Genomic DNA, 16461 nt, shown 5'->3' on the forward strand with positions numbered 1-16461 from the left:
GAACTGGCCCCTTGTTTAAAAAGTTTGAGGACCCCTGCCCCAGATGGTGCTCACAGCAACCTTGAGGTGCGAAGATACCCATCCTCTCCTCCCCCTTCACACCTGCCCGACACCCAATGAATGTCACCCAATGACGTGCACTTAAGTGCTGATCAGTTAAGTCAGTCAATGCCAATTTGATGGTGAGCACAGGTGGTGCTTGTTTTTCCATAATTTTTGAATCTTTCTTTTTTTTTTTTGAGACAGAGTCTCACTCCGTTGCCCAGGCTAGAGTGAGTGCCGTGGCGTCAGCCTCGCTCACAGCAACCTCAAACTCCTGGGCTCAAGCCATCCTCCTGCCTCAGCCTCCCGAGTAGCTGGGACTACAGGCATGCGCCACCATGCCCGGCTCATTTTTTCTATATATTTTTAGTTGTCTAATTAACTTCTTTCTATTTTTTTAGTAGAGAGAGCGTCTCGCTCTTGCTCAGGCTGGTTTCGAACTCCTGACCTCGAGCAATCCGCCCACCTCAGCCTCCCAGAACACTAGGATTACAGGCGTGAGCCACCACGCCGGGCCTGTTTCTCCATACCTGTGATACTTCTCTTAGTAGAGTGGGCTCCAGCTCTTGTCACTAATGTCTCTTAAAGAAAGTTAGAGAACGGTAGGAGAAAAACTGGGTAGAGGAGCTTGCCCTTAAGACCTGGAAACACTTTCGATTCTCAAGCTAGGCCAGAGCTTGCAGGTTGCCCTGTCCTGCTACCCCACGCTCCCAGCCAGGCACCCCCTGGGTCGACATGCTGCCCTGCATTATTCTACTGCTGACCGGCCGGTCACAGGATCAGCTGATCGACTTTCCAAACACCTTCCTTCTGCAAAAAGGAAGAACCAGAGGTTGCGTGAGTTCCCGTTCTGATTTTCACAGGGGCCAGAGGATTGCTGGCCAGTGACCAGTTATCAGTAAGCACGGCGGTTTCATATATTTCCCCAACTCAGGAGAGATTTCTGATGAATGGCAATGATAAAGTGAATATTGCAGAGAGTCATTTTATCAGCTATTAGATCAAAGGGAGGTTCCCTCTTTTTTTTTTTTTTTTTTTTTTTTTTTTGAGACAGAGTCTCACTCTGTTGCCCAGGCTAGAGTGAGTGCCATGGTGTCAGCCTAGCTCACAGCAACCTCCAACTCCTGGGCTCAAGCGATCCTCCTGCCTCAGCCTCCCGAGTAGCTGGGACTACAGGCATGCCCCACCATGCCTGGCTAATTTTTTCTATGTATTTTTAGTTGTCCAATTAATTTCTTTCTATTTTCTTCAGTAGAAAGAGGGTCTCACTCTTGCTCAGGCTGGTTTCTAACTCCTGACCTTGAACGATCCTCCCACCTTGGCCTCCCAGAGTGCCAGGATTACAGACGTGAGCCACTGTACCCGGCCAAGGATCACTCTTTTGAGAATACATTTGAACCCATGCCTGGTTTTTTATTAGTGAGTGATCTCAGTGATGACACATGTATAGAATTCCTTAAATAAAACACCTAGATTTAGTTGGAGAAAAATTTGGAGTGAAAGACATGCAAAACATAGTTTCTTTTTCAATGAAGTTTAATAAAATACTTTTAAAAAGTTGTCATTGAACTAAGTAATTCTCGATTATATCAGCAGGAAAAATATCCAGGGATTAGAAATGAAAGTGGATGGCCAGATAGAAAGTGGCTTAGGGTAATTATTCATTGACATTTTACTAAATGGGATTGGAGATGATGTTCCCCAAGAGTGAAGTTTTAGGGCAGGTAGTGTGAACATTAATGCTACATAAGTGATCCCAAGGAGGGGACTTAAGATATTTGTCAGAAACATGTTCTTCAGGAAATCTAAGAATAGAGTAAACCTACAGAACCGTTTTTAAAAATATAATGTGTTACTTTTCACTTGACTCCCCAGTGAGCAATGGGGCTAGAGGGAAGTAAGGGAGGGATAAGAAATGCATTAAATAAATTAATTTTTAGAAAAGGATATGTTCAAATCCCTAGCCCAGCCTGGGCTGCTTGATTTCACCGTGTCAACAGATGGTGTTTCTTCTGGTTTCCCACAGTGTCCTAAATAAGAATGTTTTCCAAGATAGCTGAAAATCAGATCTTTTAAATCCAAAATTCAACTGAAATCACCGAAAAAAAAACCAACAAAACAAAAAAACGAAACAAAACTCCAAAACAACATCTGACGTGAACTTTTATTTCGTTTCTGACTCTCGAAAGTGCTGTGTTAAAACTGAAAGAAGCTGTGAAATTCTCCAATGGTGATGTTCTACAAGCTTTCAGTAGTAGTGCATGCAAGTGAGCAAATAAGACTAGGAATTTGTATTTTATGTTTTTGTTATTTTTTCGTGCAATCACAATGTGCAAATTCTATAAAGAAATTGGTCTAGCCTTGTTTGCTCTAGTATTTCCCATATTTTTTTCCCTACAGTAGACTGTTTTTTTTTGTTGTTGTTGTTGTCTTTCTCTAACAGAAACTAAGGAATAGCATCCTGAATATTTAGGGACAGGGTGGTGATGCTTTAAGACTAATTTGTTGTATTTGTTGCTATGTTCTTGGCTTAATAGACACTACCTGGGAAGGAGGTGCTTTTGCCTATCTCCTCATTTATAGCAGGATGTTTAGAGCCTTGTAGGATTCCTGGCCTGTAATAGATGCTCAATAAGTAGCTTTCGAACTGAATTGAATGAGAAGAGTTATCGATATTTAGTCAGATAGGCAGCCCTAATAATGAACTATTTACCTTTAACACACACACATGTACACACACACAAATTTCACATGGAGCCGATATTTTAATTGCAAGTTAGAGTTTATAAAATAGTTTTAGGTATATTGCATTTTATCCTCATAAATACCTGTGAAATGGCATGTAGAAGATGGCTGGCCATCCATCAAAATTTGTGTTTCTTAATTTGTGATACAAGGTCATTGCTGGAAAGTGACTAAGCAGAAACTATTTCTTTTTTTTTATCAATGTAATAGGAGTAGCAATGAGACCTATCTCCCTGGGCCAAGGCTATGAGCAATGTGCCCCCTTGTCTGTGCACCCATTCTCCTTCTGCTACTGCATAAAATAGGCCGAGCTATAAGGTGAAAAAAAAATTTGCCTCCAGGTATTGTATAGAAGAGAGTTGAGCACCAACCTGGAAAAAGCATATTAGGCTGCCAAATGTACAAGAAAAAGGAAATGATTACGGTAAGCCATTGCTACTGGGTTTGTTACAACAGCTAGCGTGACTCTGGCTGATTGAAAACAGCTGGTGTTATTACAACATATTATAGAAGTCGGAATGTGGAACGGTTAAATTATTAACTAACGTTAGGGTTAACTAAAAGTCAGGTTTCCAATCCAGGTCTTTTCATTATGAAGTCCACGCTCCTTTGAATGTTCCATGCTGCCTCCCAGCCAAGCACTCACCCGAGCGGGCCAAGGTTACTGGTGAAAAAGCAACTCCTTTCTGAAGACTGGAATTTAGCATCTTGCACTGGTGAAGTTGATTTCACAACTCAACATGAAAATGGTAATGATGATAATAAAATCATCTATTTTCGGTCATTTTTTCCCCCTGGGGTATTTATTTATTTATATTTTAGCATATTATGGGGGTACAAGTGTTAAGGTTACATATACTGCCCATACTCCCCTGCCCCCTTGAGTAAGAGCTTCAAGCGTGTCCATCCCCCAAACGTTGCACATCTCACTCGTTGTGGTTGTATACACCCCTCCCCTCCACCCCCCTCCCACCTGCCCGACACCCAATAAATGTTACTCCTATATGTCCACATAGGTGTTGATCTGTTAATACCAATTTGCTGGTGAGTACAACATGTGGTGCTTGTTTTTCCATTCTTAGGATACTTCACTTAGTAGAATGGGCTCCAGCTGTATCCAGGAAAATACAAGAGGTGCTAGATCACCGTTGTTTCTTAGAGCTGAGTAGTACTCCATGGTATACATAGACCACATTTTATTGATCCACTCATGAATTGATGGGCACCTGGGCTGTTTCCACATCTTTGCAATTGTGAATTGTGCTGCTACAAACGTTCGAGTGCAGGTGTCTTTTTCATAAAGTGACTTTATTTTTGGTCATTTTTTTAGTTGATAAGGAATTTCTTATATATCTCACTTAATCTTCCTAACAACTACGTATGGCATACAGAAGATTTGTCTTCTCTCTATGTTATAGGTGATAAAATATAACCTTGATAGTTTGGTCCAAAATCATATCATCTAGTTTAGAACAGGAGAATGAAGACTCCAGCAGGGAGGTCTACAAGGGGCAAAGGAACAGGTAAAGAGAGAGACTGTCACATTAGAATCCCTGACATCATAAGCATGTGAAAGAACATTTGAGAATATAGTCAAGAAAATGAAAGATAATTAAAACATTAGGTAAAAATAAAATACCTTAAAAGAAAGAAAATGACATAAGAATAACCCCACTGGGCTCTGTAAAACAAAATATTTACCTAACCATTATCACATACACACTATTTATTCATTAAACTAGAAATAGTACCATGTTTTCCAGAAAATAAGACGTACCCATAAAATAAGCCCTAGCAGGATTTCTAAGCATTTGCGCAATAGAAGCCCTACCCTGAAAATAAGCCCTAGTCGTGGGCGTGGCTATGAAAATCAGCCCTAGTGATGGGCGTGGCTATGAAAATCAGCCCTAGTGATGGGCGTGGCTATGAAAATCAGCCCTAGTGATGGGCGTGGCTATGAAAATCAGCCCTAGTGATGGGCGTGGCTATGAAAATAAGCCCTACTGATGGGTGTGGCTATGAAAATAAGCCCTAGTGACGGGCGTGGCTACGCAGCACATCTGCACAAACCATGCGTGTCATCGCGGAGCGGGAAAGGACACGAGCAGCCCTTCTCATCTGTCCCGTGAGAGCTCTAGTGCTCGACAGGAGAGATTGAGACCAGTGGTTCTAAAGGAAATAGAGTCACAAGAAATTCAGGATGGAATTCAGGGTTTGGAGAGTGATGATGATGTTCCAGAAGAAGATGACTTCACTCTATTTGAATCAATGTAGATGGTTGTACTGTACTCAAAAAAAAAAAAAAAAAAAAAAATCACACATCCCCTGAAAATAAGCCCTAGGGTGTCTTCTTGGGGAAAAATAAATACAAGACCCTGTCTTATTTTCGGGGAAACACGGTAATAAAACGATATATGGCCTATGAAATAGATCAATAAGGTTGAGTTGAAAAAGACCCAAGTCCCCATCCAAAATAGCCAGAAATCTGTGGATAATATCTGAAATCGACTAATCGGGAAATATCAATCTATACCTGTTGTCTTTACGGAAAGAGGCAACTGCTAGAGAAAGCAGTTAAAAGGGTTAAAAGTTCTGCCTCTGAGCTGGGCAGGGCAGGGGTAAGAAGCAGGGTTTAGGGTTTTGGAGCAGCTCTCTGTAATATTTGGGGTTTTCATCACACAGAGACTTAGTCTGACCAGAAATAACACGTACTTTAAGTGACAGATGCAAAGTGCTCAATGCGCGTCAGAGTGACATGGGCAGTCCCGCTGCCCACTGTCTGTGCCCGGGTGCAGAGGAAGCAGCTGGCTGGACTTCCACACACCTGGGGACGCTTCCACGCAGACCTGCAGGTGGCAACGAAGGGACCGTCGGGAGCCGAAAGTAGATACCCAAAGAACATCGAGAAGGAGCAGTTATCCTAGTGCCAGTGAGCGTTTGGGTTTGGAGCAGGGCGGCCGTAGTGAAGTCAGTGAGAACAGGAAGGGTTCTGGCTGTGGCTCGAAGGTACAAACAAAGGATTTGCAGGTGCATTGGGTACTGAACGTAAGAGAAGGAGGGTAACCAAGAAGGACCCTAAAGCTTGGAGTTGAATGACGTGAACACTGGAATTGCCATCTTGTGCAGATGGAAAAGACTGTGTGAGGAACAGATTTGGGGGACGGGGGAACCAGGATTTCCGTGTTTGAGGTGGTAAATTTGCTGTGTCTGTTAAACCTCCAAGTGGAAATGTCAAGGAAGCACTTAAACATTGAGTCCGTAATTCAGGGATTGTTCTAAGATAGAGCGATAGAACCAGAGTTAGGGCAGAGACCAGGCGAACTCAAACTACGGCCCGAGGGCCACATGCGGCCCGCTGAGGACATTTATCCGGCCCCATTGGGTGTTTTTGCCGCCGCTGCCTGTCCTGCTTAGCAGCCGACTGGTCCTGGGCCCACAGTTCGCATGTGTGGAATGTGCGCCGCTCTCTCCAACAGCCTGAGGGACGGTGAACTGGCCCCCTGTTTAAAAAGTTTGAGGACCCCTGGCATAGACAGTATTTAAAGCCATGGACGAATGGATATCACCTAAAGAACGAACACAGAGAGTAAAGAAATACAGTTTGACGGTGGAGGCCTGGTCACTGTGACAGTTGTTACCCAAACAGGGAAGATGAGAAGGTTCCAGCAAAGAATATAAAGAAGAGCCAGAGAAGAAGAAGGATAACTAGAAGTGGGATCCAGGAGGTCAAGTGGAGATAGTATTTTAAGGAAACAAGACAGGATAACTGTTTTCGCTGGGCGAGGTGGCTCATGTCTGTAACCCTAGCACTTTGGGAGGCCGAGGCGGGAGGATCGCTCGAGGTCAGGAGTACGAAACCAGCCTGAGCAGGAGTGAGACCCGGTCTCTACTAAAAATAGAAAAATTAGCCGGCACATGGTGGTGCATGCTTGTAGTCCCAGCTATTGGGAAGGCTGAGGCAGGAGGATTGCTTGAGCTCAGGAGTTCGAGGTTGCTGTGAGCTAGGATGATGCCACTGCACTCTAGTTGGGCTACAGAGCAAGACTCTGTCAAAGGAAAAAAAAAAGAATAAACAACGGTTTCAAATGCTGCTGAGGAATTAAATGATGACTGAGAATGAAATGAGCCTTGTATATAACAACATGAAGGCCACACAGGATTTTAGATTGGGTAGTGAGAACATGTAAAAGCTCTCTCTCTCATCTCTTTTGGTCCTATTTTCCCTGGAGAATGAGAAACAATATAATCATTGGAGAACGAGACAAGGAGAAGTTGTGGATGCTTGTCGAGGAGAGACAAGACGGTATGAAGTAACCATCTAGCAGAGTAAGATAGAGAGAGCTGACCATGGAAATATGGTAGGACTGCCCTGGAGTGCCATGGCCCCACGTAAGGTTTATGGTCAAGACATTGTTTTGTTTTTTTTTTTTTTTTTCTCTAGCCACACGCAGCTGGGACCAACTCTGTGAAGAGTTGGGTTCAACCATGATTGGAGTTTTCCTAAATTAGTTCAACAAAGTAAGAGAGCAGTAAGGGAGGAGTGGCCAACCAAGGGAATGATTTTGACCATATGCCATGAGTCTGAGTCAGATGAGAAAAGACAAGAGGGTGGTCCATGGTGGTAGGGTTAGTAGGTCTCACCTCTTTGTGGGATTATGGGAATTAAAGTGCTAAAGTGCTAAAAAAAAAAAGGGGGGTGTGTGAAAAGATAGAAAAATAGGAGCAAAAAGAAGGGAAAAGGAGTGGTGTATTCAAGATATCAACTTCAAAGAAGATGGGGTATTTAGATAGAAAAGGATGATGGTCTGAATGTGGGGAAGGCCACCAACTAGGAGAACTGTCCATGGTCCTCAGGAATCCACAGGACAGCCTCAGCCTGTGAGGGCCACAGGCAGTTGAGGCTTCTCCATGATGGGCAAAATCAGACCACCTGACATGAGAAAGAGTATAAATTTACTCTAAAATTTCTTTTAGGATCTAGGTATAAAATATATACCACACTCCTTAAAAATTCTATATATGAGAAATATAATAATTATTACAAATATTTATAATAATTTATAAATATATAAATATTAATATAAATATATTAATAATATAATAAATATAATAATTATTTCTCAATAATTAATTCTCATATATAGAAATAATTATTTCTCATATATAGAATTTATTGTATATATGAGAAATAATTCTATATATGAGAAATATTCATATTTAATTCTCTATATATATTCTATATATATTCTATATATAATTCTATGTGTATTCATTCTATTCATATTTAATTCATATATAATTCTATATAGGAGAAATAATTATTTCTCCTATATAGAATTTATTCTCAATTATTTCTGTTCTAGAAATCGATATTTCTAATAATGTTTTTTGTTATGTTTTCTTCTTTGTGATCTGTATATAATAATATACTATAGCTGTGTAATACCATATGATTGTATAATCTATGTGTCTGTATAGCTATGCATGTGTTGTCTTATCATTTAATAAGAAAGCAATAAAAGGAAAACAAAACAGACCCTAGGAAACTTTAATGCGAAGCTTACCGTTACTTGTTTGTCATGGCCACTTTTTCTCGGAATGTCTTTAACTTACGTCTTACTCGTTAGCACAAGTTTAGCATGTTCTTTTTGTCGCTAAAATATTCACCACTCAGCGGGTTTTGCGGGTGACTTTGTGGTATTTTGTTAGCGATAGCTTCCTTCGGCTCCTTTGCCAAGTAGTTGATATCCAGATGCTCGTGAGCACAATAATGTGTTGGCATAAACTAATTATCTGCCATGTGCAACTATTTATATGTCCTCCCTACGTTAGTAAGATATGAAAGCGATTTACAATCTCCTTTAAATAGCCACCTGCACCTGCAGGCAGTTTTGGTCCAATAACACAGAAATGAGTGACAAACATAGCTTAGGCATCTTTGTTCTTTATGACTTTAAGAGTTCAAACCTTGGACTGCGAATGCAACGTTTCCTTTTTCTTTGCAGCACTGCAAATACTGTGATAATTTTCTTTGTAAATTCCTGAATTAATTCTGGAGAGTTCTATCATGGAAGCAAAAAAATGTCGGAGGCCTATGAACTTGGAGAATTTAGGCCGAATAGGTTGTTACATTAGTATTTTACAAATCGTTTTGACAGAAGTGGAAAAAAGATGGGAGGTTTGTGATTAGATGGTGACCAAAAGTGAGGAACATGCGTGGAAGGAGAAAGCTTTGGGACTCACTGCACAGCCCGAGTTTGAATCCTGTCTCTCTATGGGGCCAACTTATTTTTTTTTTTTTTTTTGAGACAGAGTCTCACTTTGTTGCTCAGGCTAGAGTGAGTGCCGTGGTGTCAGCCTAGCTCACAGCAACCTCAATCTCCGGGGCTCAGCGATCCTCCTGCCTCAGCCTCCCGAGTAGCTGGGACTACAGGCATGCGCCACCATGCCCGGCTAATTTTTTGTATATATATTTTTAGTTGGTCAATTAATTTATTTCTATTTTTGGTAGAGACGGGGTCTCGCTCAGGCTGGTTTCGAACTCCTAACCTTGAGCAATCCGCCCACCTCGGCCTCCCAAAGTGCTAGGATTACAGGCGTGAGCCACCACGCCCGGCTCGGGGCCAACTTATTTTTTTGGGGAACAGTGGGCCTGGTGCCAAAGATCCATGAATTTTTTTTATGGTGTCACAAAAATATTTGAAGTTTGATTTCTCTTTAAATCAAAGGGAAAACAATTGAGTATAATGAGTTTGTTTTAGTAAGTCCAGCCTGCATTAATTACATTTAGGCTGGTGCAGAAGCAGTTGCGGTTATAGCGTGGTTGAAATTTGCCATTTGATATTGGAATACATTCTGAAATAAGTGTTGGTATGTTATACATCATTCGAATGCACATTTCTCGCTTTTTTTTTTTTTGCTAATGAGTTATTACCTGTTGTTCATTTGATATTTATTTTAGACTATGGAAATGGGGTTAGACAAAAAGCAAATTCAAGCGATTTTCTTATTCGAGTTCAAAATGGGTCGTTAAGCGGCAGAGACAACTGGCGGCGTCCACAGCACATCTGGCCCAGGAACTGCTGATGAAGGTACGGGGCAGTGGTCGTCCAAGAAGTTTTGCAAAGGAGACAAGAGCTTGAAGACGAGGAGCTCAGTGGCTACACATCGGAATTTGACAATGACCAATCGAGAGCAATCACCGAAGCTGATCCTCTTACAACTACATGAGAAGTTGCTGAAGAGCTCCACCTTGACCATTCTAAAGCAAATTGCAAAGGCGAAAAAGTTCGATAATGCCAGGCCAGGCCGGTGGCTCACGCCTGTCATCCCAGCACTCTGGGAGGCCGAGGCGGGAGGATCGCTCAAGGTCAGGAGTTCGAAACCAGCCTGAGCGAGACCCCGTCTCTACTATAAATAGAAAGAAACGAATTGACCAACCAAAAATATACATACAAAAAATTAGCCAGGCATGGTGGCACATGCCTGTAGTCCCATCTACTGGGAGGCTGAGGCAGGAGGATTGCTTAAGCCCAGGAGTTTGAGGTTGCTGTGAGCTAGGCTGATACCACGGCGCTCACTCTAGCCTGGGCAACAAAGCGAGACTCTGTCTCAAAAAAAAAAAAAAAAAAAATTCGATAAGTAGGTGCCTCATGAGCTGACCAAAAATCCCCAAAATCATAGTCTTGAAGTGCCATCTTCTCTTATTGCATGCAACAACAACGAACCATTGCAACATGTGATGAAAAGTGGATTTTTATACAACCGGTAACGACCAGCTCAGTGGTTGGGCCAAGAAGAAGCTCCAAACAAAGCACTTCCCAAATCCAAATCTGCACACACACACAAAAAATAAATAAAAAAACAAAAGGTCATGGTCACTGTTTGGTGGTCTGCTGCCGGTCTGATCCTCCGTGGCTTTCTGAATTCTGGCAAAATCATTACGTCTGAGAAATGTGCTTAGCAACTTGATGAGATGCACCCAAAACTGCAGTGCCCGCAGCCAGCATGGGTCAACAGAAAGGGCCCAATTCTTCTCCACGACAACGCCCTACCATACTTCGCACAACCAACCAACGCTTCCAAAGTGGGATGAATTGGGCTACAAAGTTTTCGCCTCATGCGCCATATTCGCCTGACCTCTCACCAACCCACGGCCACTTCTTCAAGCATCTCCACAAATTTTTTGCAGGGAAAACCCTTCCACAACCAGCAGGATGCAGAAAATGCTTTCCAAGAGTTCGTGGAATCCCTGAGCACCGTTTTTTTTTTTATGCCACGGGAATACACAAACTTATTTCTCGTTGGCAAAAATGTGTTGGTTGTAGCGGTTCCTATTTTGACTACTAAAGATGTGTTTGAGCCTAGTTATAATGATTTAAAATCCAAGCCACAATTACTTTTGCACCAACCTAACAATTGCCTATACTAAACCAGTTATGCAATATAGTTTTTTTTTTTTTAAATGGAGAAAGGGGCCCACTTAAGGTAAAAGTGCTTAGACGTCTTGAAAGTCACGAAGCAGCTACAAGTGGCCCATTTACCTTGAATGAGTTAACTTGGAATAACTTAACCAGGTTGAACTTTATTCTCTTAATCTTTGAAGCAAAGATGATATCTGAGACGGCTATTACAATAAATCCATGAGATGCTGTATATAAAGTTCTTTGTATAGTTCCATGCACAGAGTAAGGACTGAATAAATGTTAAGTTTTGCTAAAGAATGGAAAATTTGGTTCTATGACCACAGCCCAAATGTCCTGAGAAGTTCTTTTTTTTTTCCCTGTAAGATGATATTCCTTGCTACATTGATAATGCATGAAGCTAACTGAGGGGTTTGGCAAATTCAAGCAGCAACAGTTCTTTGTAAGGATAATTGATAGCTTTATAAATTAACTGCTTATTGTAACCACTTGAGCATTAAACTGAGATATCTTGGGCCACACAACCGGGTTCCTTGGCTTACGAAGAGTTCATGTACTACATGGACTTTGTGTACATTTACCTTTATTTTTATTTATTTTTTCAGCATATTATGGAGGTACAAATGTTAAGGTTACATATATTGCCCTTGGCCCCCCCTCCACCCTTGAGTCAGAGCTTCAAGCGTGTCCATCCCCCAGTTGGTGTGCATCTCACCATTATGTATGTATATACCCGTCCCCTCCAGAAAAAAAAAATCAAACAACCCTATCAAAAAGTGGGCAAAGGGCATGAACAGAAACTTTTCAAAAGAAGACAGAATAATGGGGAACGAACATATGAAAAATGCTCAACATCTCTAATCATCAAATGCAAATGGGAAATGCAAATCAAAACCACAATGAGATATCACTTATCACCAGTGAGAATGGCCTTTATTAACAAGTCCCAAAACAATAAATGTTGGCATGGATGCAGAGAGATAGGAACATTTACCTTTATTTTTTTTTATTTGAGTATTCAATATATGAGTGGAAAAGCAAGTTTTTGATCAAATTCTTAAGAAGTGATGGTAGATAATTCATTTTAATTTGAAAGAAGTATGTTTATAAGCAGTTCATCTCTAGTATATAATTACAGTAGAGTCCATATGGAAAGTAATTGAGTGAAGAAAATAAAGTCCTAGTACCTGTCCCTCCCTGGCACCAGTGGTGGTAGCCAGGGTTTCAACCAAATAGAACTGGAATCATTTCCAATTTCATATGCTGCTCTTGGATAGAGAGATGATGGGGAATGAGGAGAAAGAAGGGCCTGAAGATTACAAAGTCTGATATAAATGGACATCTGTAAGTGGGGACAGGACAATGTAGACCTTCCCAAGGCCAGAGGGTGTGATGGTCTGCTTGGTTGTCTATTCTTGCAATGTTCTACCCTTCCCATCCCTGGTTATTAACTCATTAGTCTTGCCTTCTCCCTAGTAGAGAAGCTAATAGAATCTGATAATTCCTTGGCCAGTAGCTTAGACTCGCTAACCTTTAGCTTTCTCTTGAGCTCTGACCCATGGATGGCTATAAATCTCTGCTCTTTCTGTTCCAGCCCTGGTTGTGGTAGCAGGTGCCACGGTGAGCTTTCTTTGGGGGAAGCATGCTAGATCCTAAAATATTTCTGCCTCTTACTTGTGTAGACCAACAACCGTGCTCAAGAGTTGCTTTCTGTATTATGTACTGTGTTCTAGAAATAAAACACTTTTTCTGCTCTAAGCTCTTTTGGAATAAGCTTTTTTTTTTTTTTCACACACCCCCCCAGGGAGACCTTGTCCAAACTGAAGAGCCTTCAGTGTGAGTGAGATTTTCCTTTCTGTACTGGCGCCAGCCAATCTGTGTCGCTATTGCTACCTTAAGTCCCAAAACAACTATAAATCACCGGCAACAGTTTCTTAAACACCAGCTGCTCATTCCTTGTTCTCTCATTTTCAAACTCAACAGTTCCTGTGAAAAGTTCCAGATCACCCAAGTAGTAATCAATAATCAATTGGCCCTTTAGTAATCAATAATCAATTGGCCCACAATCAATTTGGCTCTTTAGTGAGCGTCAGGTTCTGCTGGTAAACCTGAGGAACCGCCCAGATTAGAGGTAGTCCCCACCCAACCGCCTCTCTACCAGATGTCGAGTCACAATAAAAGCCGACCTTAAGCCCAAATCGACTACACAGAAGGTATTTATTTATTAACAAGCAGGCATAATCACAGAACTTTTTAGCATGAAAGAGGTTCGTCCCTTTGCCTTTAGGTTCATGAACCAGCATCTTCCATCAAACCTTCGCTCTGAGTGGGGACCCAGGAGGTTATAATGGCAAGACTTAATTGGTTCTAATCATTGGAACCAGTGGCAAGATGTGTCCAGATTAAAAGCCCTAGAGGTGGACTTGCTGGACCACCGAACATTGCTGGGCGTGCTCTTCCGTCGTACCTTATTCCTGCAAGGAATTTGGGTCCTTCTACATACCTCTTAGCTTTTCACATACCTCAAAATCCCATTACTATCAAAAACAAAAGGTTAGTTTTCATAGGTCTTATGCTAATTAATTAGCCCAAAGGGGGTCATCCACATGGAGATAATGTGTTGGGCTAATTAACCCCTTCTAAAGTGCGAGTTAGTTTTAATTTGTCCAAACGCATATGTCATTCTATTTACACTCAAGTATTTAAAGTTAATTATACCCAGAAAATAAAATGAACAAACCAGCTCGTGATGGTGGGAAGGTCTGAGGAGTTTCTTCGGTGAACTCCTGGATGACTTAATGAATAAAGTGAATGGTAGGCCGGGTGGGGTGGCTCACGCCTGTAATCCCAGCACTCTGGGAGGCCGAGGCGGGTGGATTGCTCGAGGTCAGGAGTTCGAAACCAGCCCGAGCAAGAGCGAGACCCCATCTCTACTATAAATAGAAAGAAATTAATTGGCCAACCAACATATATATAGAAAAAATTAGCCAGGCATGGTGGCGCATGCCTGTAGTCCCAGCTACTTGGGAGGCTGAGGCAGGAGGATCGCTTGAGCCCAGGAGATTGAGGTTGCTGTGAGCTACTCTGATGCCACGGCACTCACTCTAGCCTGGGCAACAGAGTGACACTCTGTCTCAAAAAAAAAAAAAAGTGAATGGTATCTTGAAGTTGGTCAGATTTCTAGATCAGACATTGTCCTGGGTAGAAGTGGATGGCAGGATGGGTTTAGATGGTATTTAAGATACCCTTACAACCACTTCGGTCTGTGGTCCTCTAAAGTCAGCCTTCGTTATCTACGAGACTTTGTCGGCCTTCTCTGGGATCGTGCTGTTTGGTGAATGAGACCCTTTTCCACCGTTAGAGAAATCGCTAAGAAAAACGCAAAGGAAGGGAATAAACACGGAAAGGAGAACACAGAGAGCTCCAAAAGTTCAAGACTCAGAGAGTTCGAGATTATAATCTGAAGATGAGGAAGAAAAAAAAAAAAAAAGAAACAGAGAGAGGTGGGGGATATGAAATGGGAAACCAAAGCAAGAGTCAGGTGTAAAAGAATAAGGAGGAAACCAGAACCAAGAGTGGTTGGGACTTAATCTCAGCCAGAGCTTCCTGTTGTTCCCACAACTATAAAGCCATAGCCAGAAAGGAAACACAGAAAGGCCAACTTGAGGTTTCTTCATCAAACTCTGTTTCCAGGAGACTCTACATTATTCTGCTCTGGTTATTTTAAGAGCCTAAGGTGGAATCCATCCTTGGGAGCGGTTAAACGACCTACAACAGGCAACATTACGGGAACAAAATGGCACTGCCTTGGTTTATTTGCCCCCAAAGTTTTGTCTATTCTTATCTCGGGTTAAGAATAGTTAGGCCGTTAATTACACTGATATGTTCGCTCATGCAGTCAAATTCACGGTCCAATTGTGCAGCTTTAAGGAGGTTAATTATTCCTCTGGAGCATGAATGGGTGCAGATAAGGTGGCCGGGGTGGGTAGGAGCTGTCCAGCAGAGAGAACATTTGCTATGATGCCCCGTGGCAGGAGAAAAGCATGCCAACAGGAAGCCTGGAACATTCCAGAAGGCTGAAGTTCATGCAGCAAGGGAAACAAGGGCTCAGGACTACACAGGCGTCTGCTTCAAGATGCCAAGAACCAATAATGGTTCAAGGCTGTACAGGACAATGACCATGGTAAAGATTCTGATCTTGCCCTTGGGATGATCAGGTGATACTTAAAGGATTTTAGTTTTGCAGCAACATGATCAGATCTGTATTATGAGAAGGTCACTCAGACGACGGCAGGGAGGCCAGGCTAGAGAGCATCAAAAATGGATAAGGGGAGAACCAGGGAGCCACTGTGAGCACTTAAGAACTTTTTGACACAGCCTTGCATTCATTTATCGATTCGTTCACGTATGTACTCATCCATCCATCCTCCTTTCTGTCCACGTCTGTTGAGCACCTGCCAAATGAAAAGCCCGGTGGCAGACAGAAAGAGGTAAATCAGTTTCTGCTCCCTCAAGAGCTTATTAAGGGCAAGGAAATTTTTCTTCCCACCATTTTAATGTTGCATTGTCATAATGGCTTGTTACTTGAACGATGTCGATCGACTAGCTAAAGGCAGCTGAAACCTGGGCAGTTTTTGCTCCAGTGAATTGTGCAACGACAACAACACAGTTCGTATTAAAATCCACGACAAACCGGCCTTTCCTACCTCGCTGAAAATATACATGAAAATGCCTTTAAAGTTCTCACCTTGTATTTTTTAGGTGAGGTCTAATTGTTTTCGTTGTTCTTTATGTGGCGAAACTATGGAGATACATTCCTGACGTGAACTTCTGCTACTCAGAACCAGTTTTTTTTTATCCCTCTTTCACTTAAACATCTAGCAGTTGCTGTAATCATCGAGCCTCTTTTCCTTACCCCTTCTTTTCACCACTTCCCATCCCATTTACAATACACGTCGGATGTTTTAATAATCAGAGCACCTGCTGGAACTCAGTGAATATCTGCGTGTTATGGAGAAGGAAGAAGCAGAACTTTTAGAAGAAGCATTTATCGAGAATAGCCTCAGACTTTTTCTTAATACCTCTGGGTATTTAAGTGAAGAAAGAAAGAGAACAGTTGAGAGATTGGGAAAAAAAAATACCCACAAATACCACCAAGGTAATAAATTAATTTAGACTTACGCAAGAAGCTATTTATGGACTGTGATTTCTAGATCTTTTGGAAAGCCTTCCCTGCCAGAAAATATTTCAT

This window comes from Microcebus murinus, chromosome 26 (genome assembly GCF_040939455.1).
Source record: "Microcebus murinus isolate Inina chromosome 26, M.murinus_Inina_mat1.0, whole genome shotgun sequence".
NCBI classification, from domain to species: Eukaryota; Metazoa; Chordata; class Mammalia; order Primates; family Cheirogaleidae; genus Microcebus; species Microcebus murinus.